The sequence below is a fragment of the Vicia villosa genome, linkage group LG1 (assembly GCF_029867415.1).
Source record: "Vicia villosa cultivar HV-30 ecotype Madison, WI linkage group LG1, Vvil1.0, whole genome shotgun sequence".
Taxonomy (NCBI): domain Eukaryota; kingdom Viridiplantae; phylum Streptophyta; class Magnoliopsida; order Fabales; family Fabaceae; genus Vicia; species Vicia villosa.
Window position 1 is genome coordinate 211660935 of NC_081180.1, and position 21803 is coordinate 211682737.

A 21803-nucleotide genomic window follows, 5' to 3' on the forward strand; every position below is an offset into this window, starting at 1 on the left:
CAACCAAAAACTACTTTCTGTCTTGTGGTCATGGAAAGCTTTACATCCTTTCCCTGACCACTTTTACTAAAAAGGGCACTTAACAAAACATGTTGTTCTTTAGGAAGGACAATGTACATGCTAGTAAAATTGCTAAGTAGGGGTGGCAAAACGGGCCCGGCCCGTTGGGCATGCCTGTTTTGCCCGCACTTTTATGCGGGGCGGGCCAAGGTCTTAGGCCCTCACCCTCTAGTGTGATCGTCCCGCCCCGCCCCGTTTTTTATGCGGGCTTTTGCTGGAACGGGCATTAACATAAATTTTGCATTTTTAGGCTTACAAAGTGCAGTTCCCGTGGGCTTAGTCCGCCCTGGCCTCACTTTTTTGCGGGGAAGGTCAAGGTTTTAGGTCCACAACCTCAAATATGACTGCCCCGCCCTGTTTTCTTGAGGGCTTTTGTGGGATGAGCCTAAACGGGGTGGGCATCCCCGTTTGCCACCCATACTACTAAAGTCAAAATTTAGAATCGCAATACTAAGACCATCCACAATTCTTTCGAAACCAGAGTCCACATCATATACCCCACTCTCTCAATATATGATTCTGTAACAGCCAAAATTGAACCCAAAAGCCACAAAAGCGCATGAGACAACCTCTACTTCCGAGTACAAACTCAATCCCCAACTCTAATGGGTAAGAAGTCATCCCTTATCATAAGGATTGGGCCATATCACTTTTGATCGTTTAACTTAAAGTAGTATGCAAGTTTTCTGTTTAAAAATTATAGTTTGGAAATTTTGCAATTTTTTCCTTAAAAATTGCAATTATATGAGAGAATTTGTAATTTTGTCATTGTAAAAATTAGAAGTTGAATAATAAATTTGTGAACTTTATTTTTAAATTTATTTTTGCTTATTTTTCTTTTTTTGTGGGCGTGCTTCGGCGTGCGTAAATATTTGTATTTTTATGGTTTCCTAACAAATTAGAGGTCATAGGTTTGATTCAACATTAGAAACGCACGAGTATTAACTCTCCTGAGATAATGTTTTTCAATCTATTATGGTCTTCCTTAACTCTAAGATTACTATATCCAGTTACGTGCAGAAAATAGTCATTTTATAAAAAAATTAAATGTTGTATATTAAATAAAAATTGACATCTTGACACCACTAATTAAACCTACATCGTAAATATTGTAGATAAATATTGGTTTCTTTTGTAATTCTCCTAACAAGTAAGAGAAATTTTATTATTTTTAATTTAGTTATATTTAATTGAGTGTTAGAGTAATTTTTGATTTAGTTTTAAAGCTAAAATTTATTCTCTTTTATGCGCTTCTTTTTCTTTTTGTTTATTATATTGTCAAAAGAGGGAATTTAAAAATATAATATTTAAGGCTTATCTTTTTTAATATTAATGTCAACACACGCCCATTCAAATGGGAAGAGGTATACCAATAACCATTTTATTTGGGGTTAATAGATATTTTATCAACTGTCATATATGCGAGTATTGAAAAATCCTCATGTAAAAAAAGTTTGAATTCCCCTGTCATATGAAGATTCACCTATTTTGACCTCTCAAGAAATTTACACATTAATAACCTATTAAATATCATATAATTTTTAAGGGTTTATTCCTATTTCCCCCCTGTTAAATTGACGATTTTTGAAAAACTCTCTGCCATGTCATTATTTTTTATGATTAGGTTTCTTGAGGAGTTAAAATAGAAGAATCTTCATATTGCAAGGGGAGAATTCAAACTTTTTATATGGATTTTTTCAAAACTCGCCTATGTAACACCCATTTTATACCCCAAAATAAATAAGCATATAATCAGAGAATAAGCATGCATATAATTCAAAAGGGCGTCACATCGACGTTTTCAAAAACTAAAAGCTTTTAAAAACCGACAATATTTATCCACAATATACAATACACCTGGTCATTCCAAATAACACCTAAACATTTAATTACAATTCATACAGAATATGCATTCACAGCGGAAAGTACTAAAAATACTCATGTATTTCATAAAATGATTCATGTCCCATGCCATGATCATATCTCAATAAGTATCTCAACATAAAATAAACCATAATCATAATATTTAGCTTAAAAGCCTCCCGAACAACAAGTAAACAATAAACAGATTCACGAGTCATAACATAATACATAAACAAATAAAACATGAGTTCAACACGCCTAGTCTACCCAGTGTTACATGACCAGAGCATCGACTCACTACCTAATCTCCAACAAACACAGAATAAAGTCCAGCTAAGTCTCGCAAGAGCTACTAAACGCCAGAACCTGCATGTCGCCAAATGAGGGCAACATTAAAACAGAAGGGTGAGAATACGAATCATTATGAAGAAAGGATAATAAGATACAATGATTCAATCAACAGTTATAGGAATTCATCACACTTATATAACCATGTAAATAATACTAACCAACATTTATTTCACATGTTACAAGCATACATCAAAACTCAAGGAGTATAATATTAAATTCCAATACTATATTCCCAAATAATACACATAACTATAATTATCACATAATCATATATTTTACCAAGTCATGTGTCCAAACATCACCAAATCCAATTTTCACATCTCATGTACACATAACAATCACATAAATGCATATATTCAAACATCACATAACCTCAATGTGACTCAATGCAAAACATATGACTCAATGCATGTGGTACCCAATATGGACCCAAAGTTCCACCGCTTCCGATTCAAATAGAATCTAGCCACGCTTCAGATCCGGACAAGATCGAAGCCACCAAATGTAAACATATAGTTTACCGCTTTCCGAATTCACTCTAGAATCCAAGCCGCTTCCGATCCGGACAAGATCAAAGCCACTATGCATGTTTCCAATTAAGGATCAACGTAATCTACGTCTATTTCCATTCAAGGATCACCGTCTAATACCATGTGAACCCACAGTTTCACCGCTTCCACAATAAAGCCGACTATGCCATGAATGAATATACAATTACCAACCAATTATGCAATTAAGATCATCTCTATCATCTTAACATTCTGCATCTCACAATAATTCAACTCGATGAATTATCCACCAATTGTACACAACATTCACAACACATACATATCATTCACATATAAAAGGCCAATTAATCAATTACGATTCACAAAATCCAATTAACACTAGTATTCATACTATCTCATGTCAATTCACATTTACCACATATATATATATATATATATATATATATATATATATATATATATATATATATATATATGAATATACACATTATTAAAACAACATCATTGGCATAGCAATATATTATTCTCAACATAAATATTCGAGCCAAAAACACAATTACGGACAAATTCTCAAAATAACGTAATTTACCGATAAACCGAATAAGTTATCCAAGTCCAAACATAATATGATTAAATAGACTCATCGCAATTAATTCAATTATTAGTTTAACCAATTAATATCAAACTATATTAATTTAATTCACTTCTATTTCTATTCCATTTCCACTTTATCGAATTATATTGCTCAAGACCATTTTTATTGAAAAGAATATCGCGCTAGCTTTCTAACGCTTCGAACGGAGACTCAAACGGAGTTACGGTTCAAAAGATATGAATTTGTAAAGTTTCAACGAGAATGCAAACACCGACATCTTAAACTGACAACTCTAAACATATAAGAATAACTCTTATGAATTTAGTTGGCTAATAGTCTAACTCAAGTAATAATGAAACAACTCTAAGGAGTCAAATACCTTCAATTTTAATTTCTCAGTTTATCAGATTTGACTCTAAACAACTCGAAAGCAACTTTGACAACCCTATTGACAATTCTAAGAAAATTGAAAATAATTTAAATTATTCAATTAACTCAATTATTTATCTATAATAATATTAAGGCTTAAATACACTTTTCGTCCCTGTAAGTTAGCGTGTTTTTGATTTTCGTCCCTGTAAGTTTTTTTTTGGGTTTTAGTCCCTATATCTTACTTTTTGCTTGAGGTTTAGTCCCTAAAGCCAAAATCCGCAGGAAAATCTGCAGGTTACCTGCGGATTTTCTTGTGAAATTTCCTGCGGATTTTGTTTTTAGGGACTAAAACGAACGCGAAACTGAAATATAGGGACTAAAACCCAAAAAAAAACTTACAGGGACGAAAACCAAAAACACGCTAACTTATAGGGACGAAAAGTGTATTTAAGCCTAATATTAAAGGCTTAATTGAATCTAAGTTCCTAATTTCTCATAAAAGTATTTGTGTGCTTTGAAGTTAAACCTTAAATCCTCTAGGCATGCTACTGTTAAGCATATATAATACAACTATACAAGTTGCAATGTAGTTTAACCATATTGGTGTTAGAACAAGAATTGTTCTGATCAATATTCTTAGTTTTGATGATAACAATGTATATGAATTTTGTATAAGACAATGTGGTACTCTAATCCTACGCATTTTCCATTTCAAAAAATATATAAAGAGTATGCACAATTCAGCGCAAGAAGCACTGACTCAGAAGGTTCAAGTATGCAACATCAGAACATGCTCTCGCAAGACATCAGAAGATGGTCAAGCAGAATCAGAACATGGTCTATTGAAGCATCAGAAGAACTTGAGTTCAGAAGCAGAAGCACTGAAGTTCTTATGGTATCACGCTAGAAGCACTTCAAAGTCAGAAGACAAGAAAATGCTCTGCACCAAGCTGAATGACTCTGATATTCAAACGTTGTATTTACAAATATCAGATCAGAAGCAAGTACAAGATGACAGGCTACACTGACTGACAAAAGGAACGTTAGAAGCTATTAAAGGCAAATTCAGTTAAAGCAGGAAAAGCAAGGCTCGAGGTAGTTAACAAAAGAGTGAAACATTAAATGCAATGCTGTACGGATCACGCAACGCATTAAATGCTCCCAACGGTCATCTTCTCAAAACGCCTATAAATAGTGAAGTTCTGATCAAAAGCAAGGTTAACAACACAAATTTACGAACAACTCTTTCAATCTTGCTGAAACGCGGCTGAATCAAAAGCTATCAAACTTCATCTTCAACCTCACTTCATTTGTAATATCTTAGTGAGATTTAAGCTTAGAACTTAAGAGAAATATCACAGTTGTGATTATAGCTTATTAAGAAGCATTGTAATACTCTTGTAAGAATTTTTTTTACATTAACTTGTAAAAGGTTCCTAGAGTGATCAAGGTGTGATCAGTATACTCTAGAAGACTTAGAGTGTTTCTAAGTGGACAACCATTGTAATCGAGATTGATTAGTGGATTAAATCCTCAGTTGAGATAAATCACTCTAAGGGGGTGGACTTGAGTAGTTTCTTTAACAACGAACCAGGATAAAAATATTGTGTTCATTGTTTTTATCTTAAGAGTTTTTAAAGTCACACTTATTCAAACCCCCGCCCCCCTTTCTAAGTGTTTTTCTATCCTTCAATTGGCATCAGAGCGCCGGTTCTAAGGTGCAAGCACTTAACCGTGTTAGAAAAGATTCAGGAAGAGAAAAACGCTAAGTCAAGATGGGTGATACTCCAACACCTACATCTACATCTGACTCTGCTGAGCAATACAATGGAAATGGTAACAATGGCTACACTAGACCACCAGTATTCGATGGTGAAAACTTTGAATATTGGAAAGATAAACTCGAAAGTTACTTTCTTGGATTTGATGGTGACTTATGGGATCTTCTGGTGGATGGTTGCAAACATCCTGTGAAAGCTAGTGGAGTAAAGCTGACAAGACCAGAAATGAGTGATGATCAAAAGAAGAAATTCAAAAATCATCACAAGTCAAGGACTGTTTTGCTGAATGCTATCTCTCACGCTGAATATGAGAAGATATCTAACAGGGAAACTGCCCATGACATATATGAATCATTGAAAGTGACTCATGAAGGAAATGCCCAAGTCAAGGAGACTAAAGCTCTTGCTTTAATCCAGAAATATGAAGCCTTCAAGATGGAGGATGATGAAAACATTGAAACAATGTTCTCAAGATTTCAAACTCTAACTGCTGGATTAAGAGTTCTTGACAAGGGATACACAAAGGCTGATCATGTCAAAAAGATCATCAGAAGCTTGCCAAGAAGATGGGGTCCGATGGTGACTGCATTCAAAATTGCCAAGAACCTGAATGAAGTCTCTCTTGAAGAGTTGATCAGTGCTCTGAGGAGTCATGAAATTGAGCTAGATGCTAATGAACCTCAGAAGAAAGGTAAGTCTATTGCGTTAAAATCTAATTATAAAAAATGTACTAACGCTTTTCAGGCTGAAGAAGAAGATTCTGAAGAATCAGAATCAGAAGAAGAAGATGAACTGTCCATGATCTCCAGAAGGGTAAGCCAACTCTGGAAAAGCAAGCATAGGAAGTTCAAGAACTTCAAAAGTTCTAAAAAGCTTGAAAAAGGAGAATCTTCTAGAAGCAGAAGATATGACAAGAAGAAGGTCACATGCTTTGAGTGCAATGAGCCAGGACATTACAAGAGTGAGTGTCCAAAGCTTCAGAAGGAGAAGCCCAAGAAGAAGTTTCATAAGAAGAAAGGTCTTATGGCAACTTGGGAATATTCAGATTCATCAGAATCAGAATCAGACTCTGAAGGCGAGCAGGCAAACATTGCGCTGATGGCCACAGTTGATGATGGATAAGAATCTACATCAAAATCAGATTCTGAAGAGGTGTTTTCTGAACTATCTAGAGAAGAGTTAGTTTCCAGTTTAACAGAACTTCTGGAACTCAAGACTCATCTTAGTATCAAATACAAAAAGATGAAAAAGCTATTTGAATCTGAAACTAAGAAGCTGGAAGTAGAAAATTCTGAACTGAAGGAAAAAGTTTTAAAATTATCCAAAGATGTTGGATCTCCTTCTGACTCAGAAAAGTCTATTCCTAGTCTGAACCATATTCTTAAAGAATATGACTTGAGCTTTAGGAAGTTCTTATCTAGAGGTATTGGAAGAAGTCAACTTGCCTCTATGATATATGCTGTTAGTGGAAACAAGAGAGTTGGCATAGGCTATGAGGGTGATACCCCATACAAACTTGAACCTGTAGATGATATAAAAATCACATACAAGCCATTGTATGATCAGTTCAAGTATGGCCACTCCCATGATATTAAGCTCACCTCACATGCTAAAAGCTTTCACGTTACACACACTAAGAAGCATGTGACACAACCTAGGAAATATCATGTAGCTCAACCTAAGGAATATCATGTTGTACCTCCTGTTGTTTATCATGCTAAACCCAAGTTCAATCAGAACTTGAGGAGAACTAACAAGAAAGAACCCAAGAAAATGTGGGTACCTAAGGAAAAGATTATTCCCGTTGCAGATATCCTTGGCTACAAAGAAGACAAAGGAAAGCATGTCATGGTACCTGGACTCTGGGTGCTCGCGACACATGACGGGAAGAAGGTCTATGTTCCAAGACCTGGTGCTTAAATCTGCTAGAGAAGTTAAGTTTGGAGGAGATCAGAAGGGCAAGATAATTGGCTTAGGAACCATAAGTACTAGTAACTCTCCTTCTATAACTAATGTTCTTCTGGTAGATGAATTAGCTCATAACTTATTATCCATAAGTCAATTAAGTGACAATGGTTATGACATAATCTTTGATCAAAAGTCTTGTAAGGCTGTAAGTCAGAAGGATGGCTCAATCCTATTTACAAGCAAGAGAAAGAACAACATTTACAAGATTGATCTTCAGGATCTTAAGAATCAGAAGGTAACTTGTCTTATGTCTGTTAGCGAAGAGCAATGGGTCTGGCACAGAAGATTAGGCCATGCTAGTTTGAGAAAGATTTCTCAGATTAACAAACTAAATCTGGTCAGAGGACTCCCTAATCTGAAATTCAAATCAGATGCTCTTTGTGAAGCATGTCAGAAAGGGAAGTTTTCCAAACCTGCATTCAAGTCTAAGAATGTTGTTTCTTCCTCTAGGCCGCTAGAACTTCTGCACATTGATCTGTTTGGCCCAGTCAAAACAACATCTGTCAGAGGGAAGAAATATGGATTAGTCATCGTAGATGATTATAGTCGCTGGACATGGGTAAAGTTCTTGAAACACAAGGATGAGTCTCATTCAATGTTCTTTGAATTCTCCACTCAGATCCAATCTGAGAAAGAGTGTAAAATTATAAAGGTCAGAAGTGATCATGGTGGCGAATTTGAGAACAGCTTCTTTGAGGTTTACTTCAAAGAAAATGGTATTGCCCATGATTTCTCTTGCCCTAGAACTCCATAGCGAAATGGAGTTGTAGAGCGAAAGAATAGGACTCTACAAGAAATGGCCAGAACCATGATCAATGAAACCAATATGGCTAAGCATTTCTGGGCAGAAGCAATAAACACTGAATGTTATATTCAGAATAGAATCTCTATTAGACCTATTCTTAATAAGACTCCTTATGAATTGTGGAAGAACAGAAAGCCCAACATTTCATATTTTCATCCTTTTGGACGTGTGTGTTTTATTCTGAATACTAAAGATCATCTGCATAAGTTTGATTCTAAGGCACATAAGTGTTTCCTTCTTGGATATTCTGAACGCTCCAAAGGCTACAGAGTATACAATACTGAAACATTGATTGTTGAAGAATCAATCAATATCAGATTTGATGATAAGCTTGGTCTTGAAAAGCCAAAGCAGTTTGAGAATTTTGCAGATATAGATATCTCAATTTCAGAAGCTGAAGAACCAAGAAGCAAAGTATCAGAAGCTGAAGAACCCAGAAGCAAAGGATCAGAAGATCAAGTTGCTGCTTCTTTAGAGAATCTCAAAATTTCTGAAGAGCCAACTATCAGAAGATCTTCTAGACTCTACTCTACTTACCCCGAAGATGTTATTCTTAGAAAGAAAGAAGATCCTATCAGAACAAGAGCATTCCTTAAGAACAATGCAGAATGTCAATTAGGTCTTGTTTCTCTGATCGAGCCAACTTCTGTTGATCAAGCTCTAGAAGATGCAGACTGGATAATTGCCATGCAAGAAGAACTAAATCAGTTTACAAGAAATGATGTGTGGGATCTTGTTCCTAGACCAAAAGGATTTAACATCATTGGTACGAAGTGGGTCTTCAGAAACAAGCTAAGCGAAAAATGAGAAGTTGTAAGAAACAAAGCCAGACTGGTAGCTCAGGGATATAGTCAGCAAGAAGGTATAGACTATACAGAAACCTTTGCACCAGTGGCCAGGTTAGAATCTATTCGCTTATTGATTTCCTTTGTCACTCAACATAACATCACTCTATATCAGATGGATGTTAAGAGTGCCTTCTTAAATGGTTATATAGATGAGGAAGTCTATGTCCATCAACCTCCTGGTTTTGAAGACTCTAAGTCTCCAGATCATGTTTTTAAACTAAAGAAATCATTATACGGATTGAAGCAAGCTCCTAGAGCTTGGTATGAAAGATTAAGTTCTTTCCTTCTGGATAATGGTTTCACTAGAGGAAAAGTGGATACTACTCTCTTTTGTAAAACCTTTAAAAAGGATCTTTTAATTTGCCACATTTATGTTGATGATATTATATTTGGAACATCTAATGCTACACTTGGAAAGGAGTTTGCTAAGTCTATGCAGGCTGAGTTTGAAATGAGCATGATGGGAGAACTCAAGTATTTCCTTGGGATCCAGATCAATCAAACATCAGAAGGAACGTATGTTCACCAAACCAAGTATGTGAAAGAACTTCTGAAGAAGTTTAATCTTTCTGAAAGCAAAGAAGCAAAGACTCCTATGCATCCAACGTGTATCTTAGGTAAGGATGAGGTAAGGATGAAGGTAGATCAGAAATTGTACAGAGGTATGATTGAATCTCTTCTATATCTCACTGCTTCTAGACTTAATATTTTATTCAGTGTTTGTCTGTGTGCAAGATTCCAATCAGATCCTAGAGAACCTCACTTAACAGCTGTTAAGAGAATTCTGAGGTATCTGAAAGGTACTACTAATGTTGGTTTAGTCTAGAGAAGATCTAAAGAATACAACTTAGTAGGATTTTGTGATGCTGATTACGCTGGAGATAGAATTGAAAGAAAGAGTACTTCTGGAAGTTGTCAATTTCTTGGAAGTCATCTGATCTCCTGGTATAGCAAGAAGCAAGCTACAATTGCCCTTTCTACAACAGAAGCAAAATATGTTGTTGCTGCTGGATGTAGTACACAGATGCTCTGGATGAAGAGTCAGCTAGAAGATTATCGGATATATGAGAGTAACATTCCTATCTTCTATGATAATACTTTTGCTATCTGTTTATCTAAGAATCCAATCTTACATTCCAAATCTAAACATATTGAGATCAAACATCATTTCATTAGGGACTATGTTCAGAAGGGTGTTCTATCTTTTAACTTTGTTGATACAGACCATCAATGGGCTGATATCTTTACAAAACCCCTTGCTGAAGATAGGTTTAAGTTCATTCTGAAGAATATCAGTATGGATTTATGCCCAGAATGAGAAGATGAGAAGTTCTGACGTATGGATTAGTTCTGAAATGATTTTGTTTTATCTTCTTATAAGAAGTTCTGATGTTGATCAATTAGAAGTTCTGATTCTATTATTACTAACGTTTCATTATCTAAGTTGATTCAGAACCTCTTTTAAAGCAAAACAGTTGTCATTAGCTTTTCCAGAAGTTGAACACGTGTTCACTCTATTTGGACAAGTACGCGTGCAACTGATGAGACGCCGCCCTAGGTAACTATGCAAATCAGTTCAAATTTCACATTATCCCTCCTAACGTCATTTCATCATTAAATGCATTTGATTTTATTGATTCTGTAACTGTTCATTCTCATAATTTCATTGCATTTTGTTTTCAAATCTGTATCTATATAAACACATCTCATCATGTCATTCTCTCTTTTACGCATTCATTTTCTCTCTCTCCTTGTATGCATTTCTGCAATTTGTTCGCCATTTTCTCTAACCCTAAACCTAAACACAAGAAGAAAACTAGAAATCTCTGGAGGATCTTCAGAAGAAAGATGAACTCTGAGTTTGTGAAGCTTCAGAAGGCGTGTGAAGCAGAAGCTCCAGGTCCTCTTAGATTTATCAGGCCCTATGAAGAATTCTGGGTCAGTCCTCTTAGGTGCAGGTATTGTCTTGAGGAGAAGAAGTTTGTAGATGAGCTGGAAGATGAACCATGCCTTGAAATGGTTGTATGGAAGCCTCAATTCATTGTTCTGACTGGAGACCTTCAGTCATTATTCAACTGGCTAAGGGAGAATCCCTCAGAGAATGCACCAGATATGGTATATCTAGTTGTTGAATATCCATCAGAAATTGCTGCTCCTATACCTCCAAGGAATCTGGCTGAGATCCTTCAGGCTCTTGCAAATGAAGATTCTGATATTCCTGCTCCAGAATATGCTGAAGATGCTTCTATGTCAGAAGCTGGTGCTGAGACTTAAGATGCTAAGAATCATCCTGCTGAGAAACTTCCTGTTCAGAAAAATCAAGATGATGTTCTCATGATTGATGCTACTGTTGAGCATGCTACTCCGTTGAATGATAGCTGTGAAGCTTCTTCGGATGAACCTTCTGTTCTGGTGAACGCCATGAAGGCCCTTCAAAAGAATCAAGCTGATCTTGCTTCTCTTTTGGATAAGCATGAGGATACTCACAATGCGTTTCGCTCCTTCATGAAGACGCAGTCAGAAAGCACTTCTGAGATCCAAAACCTTCTGGCCAAAATAGTTTCTAAGCTAGGCTAGTCGTATTGTGTCTTGGTCTTAGTTGTTTTCTTGTTTCTTGCATTTGTTTCTTGCATCTGCTTCTATCTTTTTGTATCTTCTGATATTTTATTGAATCAATGAAATATTAACTTCTTCACTCATATTGTTTTTCATCTGAATCTTTTAAATGTTTTTTGATGTTATGACAAAAAGGGGGAGAAACGTGATAATTGATTTGGTTTATTATATCAGTTGCTGGGATTAAGTCTCAACATTCCTAACATTATTTGCAAGTTCTATGTGTAACACCCCATAAAATTCTTTATTTAATTTAATTAATTTTTTTATTAAATATTAGAATTAATTGGATTATTTGGGAAATATGGATGAAATAAGGCTAATGGGCCAGTGTTGCTAGTAGCAGTTGGGGGGTGTGTCAGTTGTAAAGCCCTTTTTCTAAAATAAAGTTATATTTTCATAAAATAGAAAAGAGAAGTATTTTGTGAAAGGAGAGCCAAAAAGGGAGAAGAAAGAGCTGAACGTGAAATTGGGAGAAGAGCAAGTGCGAAGAGAAAGAACATCCAAGAATTCGACATCGAGGTAAGGGGGGATTCTTCTCATTAACCTCTATTATGGGTATTATGAATGATTCGATTGAATTCGTATGTTAGGATTCTGAATTGGATTATGTGTCGGTGTTTGGGGTTTTGGGGTTTATAGAACTTTGGTTCAATTTATGTTGTGAATGATGATTGGTGTTGAATAATGATGTTAAAGCATGATTAGAAGTATGTGTAAATGTGTATTTTCGTGTTTGTTGGTGCTGTTTGATGTTGCAATACGTTGTGGTACGTTCTGGTATGGATTGGAATGGTTGCAGGTGCTGAAAAATGGAGTTTTGGGGTTTCTGGTACGAGGTAACCGGTTACCTGGGGAGTGGTAACCGATTACCTGAGGTTACGTCACTGAGATGGCCTATTCGTTGTGAAGTAACCGGTTACTTGAGTTGGGGTAACCGGTTACCACTGTTGGAATTTGTGTTCTGTGGTTCTGCTGGGAGGCAGTAACCGGTTACTGGTTTTGAAGTAACCGGTTACCGCTGTTACGAATAGACTTGTTGGTTACTCCGTAAGGTAGTAACCTGTTACTTGAATTGGAGTAACCGGTTACCACTGAAGCTTTTTGAAAAAAATACTTATTTTAAATATCCGTAACTTTTAAACCGTTAATCCTTTTTGCACGCCGTTTCGAGGGCCTGGTAGATGAATTATTTCCCTATTTAATGATGTATATTAGGGGATTATAATTTAAAAATCATTTTGTTGGTTTCGTGGATTGTGTTTGGTGAATATCAAATGGTTGTGATATTATTATGCTTTTATGTTGTGACATGAATGATTATGAATTGTTGGTGGATATTAATGATGAGCATGTCGTGGTTGATGCATGCATTTCATAATCATGTTGTGGGCTGTATCCCTTATGGTGGTGGGACAGCGGTAGCTAATTCCCATTGTGTGGAATTAGTGAGAGAAGTAGCTGAATCTTTATGGTGGTGGATCGGTGAGATGGGTTATCCCATGATTGGTACCACATGCATTTAGTTGCATTGCATTAGGTTGTTGTGTATAATTGTAACATGGATGGAAGTTGTCCAATGTTGCAATTTGTGTGTATTTTGGTATGAATGACTGCATTTGATAAATGTTGCTATGCGATCTGAACATAATTGATTTGGGTGAATAATTGGATGAAGTTGTATTGTTTATATTCCTATAACATTTGTTAATGTGAATGAAACTCACCCTTACTGTTGTTATTTTTCAGATTGAGGAGTAGCTTGTGTACTTGGTGAGGATTAGCTCGTCAAGTAGTTCGATAGAGTCAGTTGGGTCTGTGTCATGCTCTGGTCGTGTAACACCGGGAACGTTATTTTAGAATTGGCTGATAAACTTCTGTTTTGTTTATGGTTTATGGTTGAATTATGAGTCTTCGACTCCAGATGTTTGATTATTCAGTTGTTAAGAATATTCCGCTGTGTTAACATGCTACCTGAATAATTTTTGGTTTATCGTTCCTTTATGGCATAACATGAATGTTTATTTATTTTATTGGAGTTGTAATGCCCTTCCTCATGTTTTACTCTGATTTTAAATGTTAATTTCCGCGGGGTTTAGAAGGGTGTTACAATAGTGGTATCAGAGCATAGTCGGTCGTTTGAGTCAGAGTCTTAGAGTCGGTTAATCCTTCGTATACGATTAGTGTAAAGTTGACACTGTCGATACTTCTTGTTCTAATGAATATTGTTTGATATTTTGCAGAACAATGGCCGGAAGAGGAGGAAGAAACGACGACGCGATCGCTGAGGCTCTGGGCATGATTGCTGGTGTGTTGGGAGGGAATGCCAATGGAGCTGGTATTGGTGCTGACAGGCAGCTGAACAGTTTTCAGAGGAACAATCCTCCTTTGTTCAAAGGCACGCACGATCCCGAAGGCGCTCAGAGGTGGCTGAAGGAGATTGAAAGGATCTTCCGAGTGATCGATTATGCTGAAAATCTGAAGGTGAGGTATGGGACTCACATGCTGTCTGAAGAAGCTGATGATTGGTGGATGGCTAGTAGAGATGAACTTGAATCTGCAGGTGTAGCGATTACTTGGGCTGTATTCAGGCAAGAATTCCTGAGGAGGTACTTACCTGAGGATATTCGAGGCAAGAAAGAAGTTGAGTTTTTGGAGCTGACACAAGGTAACATGACAGTACCGGAATATGCTTCAAAGTTTGTTGAGCTGGCCAAGTACTATGTCCACTATAACAATGATGAAGCGAGCGAATTTTCGAAATGTGTTAAGTTCGAGAATGGTCTCCGTGATGAAATTAAGCAGGGAATCAAGTACCAAAGGATTCGTCGGTTTGCTGATTTGGTAGATTGTAGTAGAATCTATGAAGAGGATAACCTGAAGCTGAAGTCAACTCACTCCCGTGAGTTAGTTGACAAGAAAAGGAAGAAGCCTATGGACCGTGGTAAACCATATGGTAGAGGTAATTATAAAGCTGGAAGTTGGAAGAAGCCTAGTGGGGGAGACTCTAGTGCCCCTGTTAAGTGCTTTAAGTGTGGGGAACCGGGACATCGTGGTTATGAGTGCAAAAGTGAAGAGAAGAAGTGCTACCGGTGTGGTAAAGCAGGCCACATTGTTGTTGACTGCAAAGGAAGGACTGTGACTTGTTATAACTGTGGTGAAGAGGGCCATATCAGTCCACAGTGTCCTAAGCCGAAGAAGAATCAAACTGGGGGTAAAGTTTTTGCTTTATCAGGTTCAGAGACTACTCCAGAGGATCGATTGATTAAAGGTACGTGTTTTATCCATGGCACTCCTTTAATTGCAATAATAGATACTGGAGCAACTCACTCGTTTATTTCATTGGATTGTGCTAAACGTCTGAACTTGGAAATATCCGATATTCATGGAAGTATGATCATTGACACTCCTGCGTCGGGTTCAGTGACTACTTCGTTTGCCTGTTTGAACTGTCCAATTGATATTTTTGGTAGAGAGTTCGGAATGGACTTAGTGTGCCTTCCGTTGGAACAACTTGATGTCATCCTGGGTATGAATTGGTTGCAATTTAATCGGGTTCATATCAACTGTTTCACGAAGACAGTTATTTTTCCTGAAGATGTCAGTGTCGAGGATTTAGCAATGACTGCTAGACAAGTGGATGAAGCCATGAAGGACGGGGCTGCCGTGTTTATGTTAATTGCATCCATGGAAGTCAAGAAGAAAGCGGTGAGTAGTGATTTACCAGTAGTATGTGAATTCCCAGAAGTTTTTCCAGAAGATGTAAGAGAGTTACCGCCAGAGAGGGAGGTATAATTTACTATTGAGTTAGTTCCTGGAACTAGTCCTGTGTCGATGGCGCCGTATCGTATGTCGGCATCTGAATTAGCATAATTGAAGAGTCAACTGGAAGAGTTACTGGAAAAAGAATTCATTCGTCCTAGTGTGTCGCCGTGGGGTGCGCCGGTGTTGTTGGTAAAGAAGAAAGAAGGCTCTATGAGACTGTGTGTGGATTATAGACAACTGAATAAAGTTACCATCAAGAATCGGTATCCATTGCCGAGGATTGATGATTTGATGGATCAACTGGTTGGTGCGAGTGTGTTTAGCAAAATTGACTTGAGGTCGGGATATCATCAGATTCGGGTGAAGACGGACGATATTCAGAAAACGGCATTTAGAACAAGGTATGGTCATTACGAATATACAGTGATGCCATTTGGGGTAACTAATGCGCCGGGGGTTTTCATGGAGTATATGAATAGGATCTTCCATCCTTATCTGGATCAGTTTGTGGTGGTATTTATCGATGATATTCTAATATATTCTAAGAGCGAAGAAGAACATGCAGAGCATCTGAGGGTGGTATTAGAACTATTGAAGGAAAAGAAACTTTATGCGAAACTGTCAAAGTGTGAGTTCTGGCTAAGTGAAGTAAGCTTTCTTGGGCATCTAATTTCTAAAGATGGTATTGCCGTTGACCCAACGAAAGTAGAAGCAGTGTCTCAATGGGAAGCTCCGAAGTCAGTTTCCGAAATCCGTAGTTTCCTTGGTCTTGCGGGTTACTATAGAAAGTTCATTGAAGGTTTCTCGAAGTTAGCATTACCGTTGACTAAGTTGACTAGGAAGGGTCAAGCATTCATCTGGGATTCGAAATGTGAAGAAGGATTTCAAGAATTGAAGAGGAGGTTAACTAGTGCGCCGATCTTGATTTTTCCGAATCCGGCGGAATCTTTTGTTGTATATTGTGATGCTTCATTGTTGGGATTAGGAGGTGTACTAATGCAGAATTAACAGGTAGTCGCGTATGCGTCGAGGCAACTCAAAGTACATGAGAGAAACTATCCGACTCATGACTTAGAGTTGGCAGCAGTGGTATTTGTGTTGAAATTGTGGAGACACTATCTGTATGGTTCGAGGTTTGAAGTGTTTAGTGATCACAAGAGCCTGAAGTATCTCTTTGATCAAAAAGAGCTGAATATGAGGCAAAGGAGATGGTTAAAGTTCCTCAAGGATTACGATTTTGGACTAAATTACCATCCGGGTAAAGCAAACGTGGTTGTTGATGCTTTGAGTAGGAAGTCCTTGCATATGTCTATGCTGATGGCAAGAGAATGGGATTTAATTGAACAATTTAGAGATTTGAGTTTAGTATGCGAAGACACTCCTGTCAGTGTTAAGTTGGGCATGCTGAAGCTGACTAGTGGTATTCTGGAAGAGATTCGAGAGGGTCAGAAAGCTGATGTAGAGTTAGTGGATAAATTGACTCTAATTAACCAAGGCAAGGGAGGTGAATTCAGAATCGACGAGAATGGTATTATAAGGTTTGGTAATCGTGTTTGTGTTCCTAATGTTTCCGAATTGAGGAAGAGTATTCTCGAAGAAGGACATCGTAGTGGATTGAGTATACATCCTGGTGCTACCAAGATGTATCATGATTTGAAGAAGCTGTTTTGGTGGCCTGGAATGAAAAAGGAAATAGCTGAATTTGTCTATGCTTGTTTAACTTGCCAGAAATCGAAGATTGAGCATCAGAAACCATATGGAGCTATGCAACCGTTATTTATTCCGGAATGGAAGTGGGATAGTATATCTATGGATTTTGTTTCTGGGTTGCCGAGGACGGTGAAGAACTATGAAGCCATTTGGGTCATAGTGGATAGGTTGACAAAGTCTGCTCATTTTATACCAATGAGAATGGATTACCCAATGGAAAAACTGGCTCAATTGTACATTGAGAAGATAGTGAGTTTACATGGTATTCCTTCGAGTATCGTGTCAGATAGAGATCCAAGGTTTACATCCAAATTTTGGGAAGGGTTGCAGAAGGCTTTGGGTACTAAGTTGAGATTGAGTTCTGCTTATCATCCGCAGACGGATGGGCAGACGGAAAGAACTATCCAATCTCTAGAGGATTTATTGCGTGCTTGTGTGTTGGAAAGAGGTGGTACTTGGGATAGTTATCTACCCTTGATCGAATTTACCTACAATAATAGTTTTCACTCGAGCATTGGTATGACTCCGTTTGAAGCTTTGTATGGTCGGAGGTGTAGAACGCCTTTATGTTTGTATGAATCTGGCGAAAGTGCGGTGATTGGACCGGAGATTGTTCAAGAAACGACGGAAAAGATTAAGATGATTCAAGAGAAGATGAAGGCTTCTCAAAGTCGTCAGAAGAGTTATCATGACAAGAGGCGGAGAACACTTGAGTTTCAAGAAGGAGATCATGTGTTTATGAGAGTTACTCCTATGACTGGTATCGGACGAGCTCTAAAGTCAAGGAAGTTGACTCCGCGTTTTATTGGTCCGTTTCAGATTTCAGAAAGAGTGGGAGAGGTGGCGTATCGCATCGCGTTGCCACCGACGCTTGCGAATCTGCATGATGTATTCCATGTGTCGCAGTTGAGGAAATACATTGCTGATCCGTCGCATGTGATCCAAGTGGATGATGTACAGGTAAAGGATAATCTGACAGTTGAAGCTTTGCCTATGAGGATTGAGGATCGGAAGGTGAAACAATTGCGTGGCAAGGAGATAGCATTGGTCAGAGTAGCTTGGGGAGGACCAGCCGGTGGGAATGTTACATGGGAATTGGAGAGCCAGATGAAGGACTCCTACCCGGAACTCTTTGCCTAAGGTATGTTTTCGAGGACGAAAACTTTTCTAGTGGGGGAGGGTTGTAACACCCCATAAAATTCTTTATTTAATTTAATTAATTTTTTTATTAAATATTAGAATTAATTGGATTATTTGGGAAATACGGATGAAATAAGGCTAATGGGCCAGTGTTGCTAGTAGCAGTTGGGGGGTGTGTCAGTTGTAAAGCCCTTTTTCTAAAATAAAGTTATATTTTCATAAAATAGAAAAGAGAAGTATTTTGTGAAAGGAGAGCCAAAAAGGGAGAAGAAAGAGCTGAACGTGAAATTGGGAGAAGAGCAAGTGCGAAGAGAAAGAACATCCAAGAATTCGACATCGAGGTAAGGGGGGATTCTTCTCATTAACCTCTATTATGGGTATTATGAATGATTCGATTGAATTCGTATGTTAGGATTCTGAATTGGATTATGTGTCGGTGTTTGGGGTTTTGGGGTTTATAGAACTTTGGTTCAATTTATGTTATGAATGATGATTGGTGTTGAATAATGATGTTAAAGCATGATTAGAAGTATGTGTAAATGTGTATTTTCGTGTTTGTTGGTGCTGTTTGATGTTGCAATACGTTGTGGTACGTTCTGGTATGGATTGGAATGGTTGCAGGTGCTGAAAAATGGAGTTTTGGGGTTTCTGGTACGAGGTAACCGGTTACCTGGGGAGTGGTAACCGATTACCTGAGGTTACGTCACTGAGATGGCCTATTCGTTGTGAAGTAACCGGTTACTTGAGTTGGGGTAACCGGTTACCACTGTTGGAATTTGTGTTCTGTGGTTCTGCTGGGAGGCAGTAACCGGTTACTGGTTTTGAAGTAACCGGTTACCGCTGTTACGAATAGACTTGTTGGTTACTCCGTAAGGTAGTAACCTGTTACTTGAATTGGAGTAACCGGTTACCACTGAAGCTTTTTGAAAAAAATACTTATTTTAAATATCCGTAACTTTTAAACCGTTAATCCTTTTTGCACGCCGTTTTGAGGGCCTGGTAGATGAATTATTTCCCTATTTAATGATGTATATTAGGGGATTATAATTTAAAAATCATTTTGTTGGTTTCGTGGATTGTGTTTGGTGAATATCAAATGGTTGTGATATTATTATGCTTGTATGTTGTGACATGAATGATTATGAATTGTTGGTGGATATTAATGATGAGCATGTCGTGGTTGATGCATGCATTTCATAATCATGTTGTGGGCTGTATCCCTTATGGTGGTGGGACAGCGGTAGCTAATTCCCATTGTGCGGAATTAGTGAGAGAAGTAGCTGAATCTTTATGGTGGTGGATCGGTGAGATGGGTTATCCCATGATTGGTACCACATGCATTTAGTTGCATTGCATTAGGTTGTTGTGTATAATTGTAACATGAATAGAAGTTGTCCAATGTTGCAATTTGTGTGTATTTTGGTATGAATGACTGCATTTGATAAATGTTGCTATGCGATCTGAATATAATTGATTTGGGTGAATAATGTATGGATGAAGTTGTATTGTTTATATTCCTATAACATTTGTTAATGTGAATGAAACTCACCCTTACTGTTGTTATTTTTCAGATTGAGGAGTAGCTTGTGTACTTGGTGAGGATTAGCTCGTCAAGTAGTTCGATAGAGTCAGTTGGGTCTGTGTCATGCTCTGGTCGTGTAACACCGGGAACGTTATTTTAGAATTGGCTGATAAACTTCTGTTTTGTTTATGGTTTATGGTTGAATTATGAGTCTTCGACTCCAGATGTTTGATTATTCAGTTGTTAAGAATATTCCGCTGTGTTAACATGCTACCTGAATAATTTTTGGTTTATCGTTCCTTTATGGCATGACATGAATGTTTATTTATTTTATTGGAGTTGTAATGCACTTCCTCATGTTTTACTCTGATTTTAAATGTTAATTTCCGCGGGGTTTAGAAGGGTGTTACACTATGTCTTTGAGATTTTTTGCAGGATTGAAGATATTCTGAAAAAGCTCAACATGAGAAGCAAATACATGAGGAAAAGCAATTTTATAAAGAAACATGCTCTTGGAATTTGAAGCAAGCTTAGTGCTGTGAAGCTTCAAGATCAGAAGCAAGAAGAAAGAATGTTCTGATATTCTCGTGGCAGAATATGCTCTAACACATTCTTATCTCTCATATGTTCTGATACATATTTCTTTTTAAGAACTTATCAAAGTTTGCTCTGATATTTTTTAGCATTTCTCTGATACATGTTCTTTCTTAAAAGAATGTTCTGATTCACTCATGCTCTGACTTTTGTCGTCTAGTTTGTTCTGAAACATTTCAGGATGTAAAGATGCTCTGATGATGCTCTAATACATTCAAGAATGTTCTGATACAATCAAGCATGCTATGATTCAAGAAGAAATTCAAAGCTCTGAAGATGTCCTATGGAAGCAAGAAGTAGAAGCTCTGAATGTTCTGAAGTTCTAGGCAAATGTGAACGTCTCGATTGAAATGGAAAATACTCAGGGAAGTCTTTTATTTATAAATTCTTCCAGTATTTATTTCAGGGGGAGATTGTTAATCTCAGGGGGAGACATATTCACACACTATGTTTATATGCTTATGCTATAAGTGTGTAATTGTCTTTAGTCATATGATATTCTGATTGCAAATTCATATCAATTATATATGTTTTTGTCATCATCAAAAAGGGGGAGATTGTTAGAACAAGAATTGTTCTGATCAAAATTCTTAGTTTTGATGATAACAATGTATATGAATTTTGTATAATACAATGTGGTACTCTAATCCTATGCATTTTCCATTTCAGGAAATATATAAAGAGTATGCACAATTCAGCACAAGAAGCACTGACTCAGAAGGTTCAAGTATGCAACATCAGAACATGCTCTTGCAAGACATCAGAAGATGGTCAAGCAGAATCAGAACATGGCCTATTGAAGCATCAGAAGAACTTGAGTTCAGAAGCAGAAGCACTAAAGTTCTTATAGTATCACGCTAGAAGCACTTTAAAGTCAAAAGACAAGAAGATGCTCTGCACCAAGCTGAATGACTCTGATATTCAAACGTTGTATTTACAAACATCAGATCAGAAGCAAGTACAAGATGACAGGCTACGCTGACTGACAAAAGGAACGTTAGAAGCTATTAAAGGCAAAGTCAATTAAAGCAGGAAAAGCAAGGCTCGAGGTAGTTGACAAAAGAGTGAAACATTAAATGCAATGTTGTACGGATCACGCAACGCATTAAATGCTCACAACGGTCATCTTCTCAAAACTCCTATAAATAGTGAAGTTCTGATCAGAAGCAAGGTTAACAACACAAATTTACGAACAACTCTTTCAATCTTGCTGAAACGCTGCTGAATCAAAAGCTATCAAACTTCATCTTCAACCTCACTTCATTTGTAATATCTTAGTGAGATTTAAGCTTAGAACTTAAGAG